The sequence below is a fragment of the Dasypus novemcinctus genome, chromosome 21, assembly GCF_030445035.2.
Source record: "Dasypus novemcinctus isolate mDasNov1 chromosome 21, mDasNov1.1.hap2, whole genome shotgun sequence".
In the NCBI taxonomy this organism is placed as follows: Eukaryota; Metazoa; Chordata; class Mammalia; order Cingulata; family Dasypodidae; genus Dasypus; species Dasypus novemcinctus.
Window position 1 is genome coordinate 74,289,235 of NC_080693.1, and position 3,668 is coordinate 74,292,902.

The following is a 3,668-nucleotide window of genomic DNA, read 5'->3' on the forward strand; positions in this document are numbered from 1 at the left end:
CATTTTTGGGACTTGGAGTTGTCTTAAATGATATTACAGGGACAGATGCTGGACGTTATATATCCTGCTATAACCCACTGAATGTGCTGGGGGAGAGTGCAAACTGCAATGTAAACTATAATCCATATGGTGCAGCAGTGCTCCAAAAGGTATTCACCAAATGCAATGAATGTGCCACAATGATGAGAGACGTTGCTGATGTGGGAGGATTGGGGGTGGGGTGGGGTGTGGGCTATATGGGACCCTCTTATATTTTTTAATGTAACATTTTTTGTAATCTGTGTATCTTTAAAAAAAAAAGACAATTAAAAAATAAAGAATATACCCAACCTCTCTCCGTGGGGGCCCGGTGTGTGGTGGCTGCCAATAGCAGCTTCCTTAGGAGTGTACAAGGCCTGTTGCTTGTATGGGTTGCCCTAAGGGACCTTGGAGACAGCCCTTGTCTATTGATGGCCCTGTCTGTGACCTCATGCCATCCCTAATCTAGGTTCCAGATGGGTATGCGAGGTGCCTTTGGAAAGTTTTGGGATGGTGGTCAGTGTCCACATGGGCCAAGTAGTCATTTCCATCTGCACCAAACTTCAGAACAAGGAGCATGTAATTGAGGTGCTGCACAGGGCCAAGTTCAAGTTCCATGACCGCCAGAAAATCCACATCTCCAGGACGTGGGTCTTCACCAAGTTCAGTGCTGAAGAATTCGAAGACATGGTGGCTAAGTAGCACCTCATTCCAGATGGCTGTGGGGTGAAGTACATCTCTAATCATGGCCCCTTGGACAAGTGGTGTGCCCTGCACTCACCCTCACGAGCATTGCCCTTACCTGACCTGTGCCCTCCAATAAAGGATTTCTAAAACAAAACAAAACAAAACAAAACAAAACAAAACAAAACAAAACAAAACAAAAAGAACAGACCCAAGATTGTTTTTAAAAAATATCGAGTTCTTTGTCTAAGTCCAAGATCATTGAGTAGGTTGGGGTATGGTTCAGGGACCCATATTACTTTTTAAAAAAGATTCTCACTTCACCCTTATGTGCAGCCACATTGGGGAACCTCTGAAATGGAAGAGTATTAGCTAATATCTTTCTTGTTTGTTATGACCTAGTTCACAGTCGATATTGTAAAATGCTGACTCTGTGAAATAAAGTGGGATTCATCAAAAAAGCCTGTAATTTTAAATGTCATATTCTCTCTTGGCCTTAAGTTCTTAATTGTAGAATAAAATATGTGAATTAGCTTTAAGAAATGATGAGCTTGTAATGCAAACAGTTTCTTTTAGTTCTGAATTATTTAGATAGATTCTTCATTATGCTTTTATGGGTAGTTTTAGGCTTTGCTATTTTCTAAGGTTACTTTGGTCATCATGTTAATACAATTTCTTTATCCCTGGTGAAATTATATCATATACTACCTAGTTCAGGATTTCTCTTTACTATATAGGACTATGTAGGACCCTTTGGAATACTTAGCTTTGCTCTGAGGGCTCATCCTTTTTTAAAGTCTGTTGATTAGAGAGATTTGGTAATATAAATGGCTCATGCAAAATTTTCTTTGTTATTTAAACAATGATACAAAATATATGGCCTATTGATCCTAGGCTGATTATTAGAAATAGAAGGTATAGAGATAGGACAGAAAAGATATCATTTAATGTAGTGATCATTTGATTCAAAGTTAAGAAACTAATGAACTGAGTTCCTCTTACATGCTAGGCAGTCTGCTAGGCCCTAAGAAGGCCAAAAAATCTGTAACTGCCTAGAAGATATCGCCATCTAGTAAGAGATATAAATCTAGTAGGGATTTCTATCACATTTCATCATCTAAACTACAGTGATAACAAATTGGTAGTTACTATGAGAGCACAGAGGGAGAGTGCCAAAATCAATCCATAGGACTAGAGAAAGCTTTTTGGTCGAGATGACTTAAAACAGTGAGTGAGGTTTAGCTAGGTGTGGGTGGATGGATGATCTAGGTAGAAGAAATGGCATTAACAAAACTACGGAAGCTAGAAATCATGGTATGTTTCTTGAGACTGAGAACACTTTGGTGTGCTTGAGCATCAAATAGGAGAGTGAGAAAAAAGATTTTGATTCTTTGCATGTTTAGATATAGATTGTGATGTACAGTGAAGTAAATACAGATGGTTTCTTTTAAAGGGGATTTCTAGCCTAGATAGAACAAAGATTTGGTACCATGTATATTTGACTACAAATTTGGTGGTTTTTTTTCCCCACTGTGTACTTTATATAGTTTGAGAACATCTACACCACTTTGTGGGTAGGTGGGATACATGTGATGTGAGTATGGAAGTGAGTCTATTCTGTCTTCTATAATAATCCTGATGTATCTGATTATATTTTAAGAAATAGGCTGAAGCTGATGGAGGTAAGCTAGTTACATTCTCTAAAGGCTTCCTTTGAATATATGGGCTTGTACAGCACATCTCTCATAAGCTCCTGGAGGTCAGTGATGTCTTATTTATTTTCTTTTTCTGGTGCCTTGCCCAGTGCTATTATGTAAGAGAGGCTTCATTAATGTAATTTAGATGAAAGTTATGGGCAGAATGGAATGTTTAAATAAAGGTAAAATACTGATGGTACATCAGGTCTCTTAAATGAAAGCTCATCACAGGAGTGTATGATGGTGTGCATAAGATTTAAATAGAGAAACAAGATACTCAAGTATGATATTTCATGATACTTTCTGAATGGTACATTGGTACCCAGAATGAGAGAGAGTGAGACAGAAAGAGAGACAGAGACTCACAAATTAAATGAGCTGCTATTGAGGTTAGATGGTTTTTAATTGATTTAAAACATCTACAAAGTGAGATCCAATAGATTAAAAATCAAACCTTTCCTCTTATAAGAACCATCAAGACAGGGGCCTCAAAATGTAAACTTGTTTAGGGGAATATAGTTTCATAAAATCTGAAGGTTCCTATGATTTCCAGTGATTGCTGTGAGGTCTTTTATAAAAGTTGATAAACATAGGTACCATCAGATCAAATTCATTGGTCACTGAAGTATGGTACTTTATTTACTTTTTTCCTTCTCAAACCTGCTTAATGTCAACCCATTCTTTATTTCCATTGGATTATTTTGAAAGCATATATTAAATGAGATACTTGTAAGCAAGAAGGCAACTAATAATGCAAATTGACTGAAATAATGATGCAGTGTCATTCATGATGATATGGAGAGACCAAAAATATAAATACCAGAAGTTTTACCTGATTGAGATGGAAAATTAAAACCAACCATGGCTATTTGGGGACAGTTTGAGTAGAGACAGGGGAAAGTGTTTATTTAGTATGCTTTGTGGCTTTGAGGTTGAGTCTGATAGCCTGTGCGTGCTCAGGTAGAACGAATTTCAAGTTGCAGAAGGAGCCAAGTTGCTGCTTCATCTAAGCAGAGATAGGACTTCAGACTTTGAGAGTGAAGAAGTATAAGACCATAGAGTGTGCTCTACAAATGTAAAGATGCTAAACTGACATCCCAACAATTGCATTCATTTACTTTATTTTTCTCAGCCGTAAGACAGAGACCATTAATAGGATCAGTCTTTTATTATGTTTGGGTCATCCATCTCTCCTTTAGTGTTGTCTTTGAAGGAATGTTCTCTATCTAGGTTCTCATTTGAGTTTGAGTCCTGTTTTCTTTAGTTTAA

General features: G+C 37.4%; 1 pseudogene; it reads left to right on the top strand.

The window, feature by feature from the left end:
• The first annotated feature begins 310 nt into the window (after positions 1-310).
• LOC111764393 (small nucleolar RNA SNORA70) lies at positions 311-438 on the top strand (annotated as a pseudogene).
• Positions 439-3,668: the final 3,230 nt, after the last annotated feature.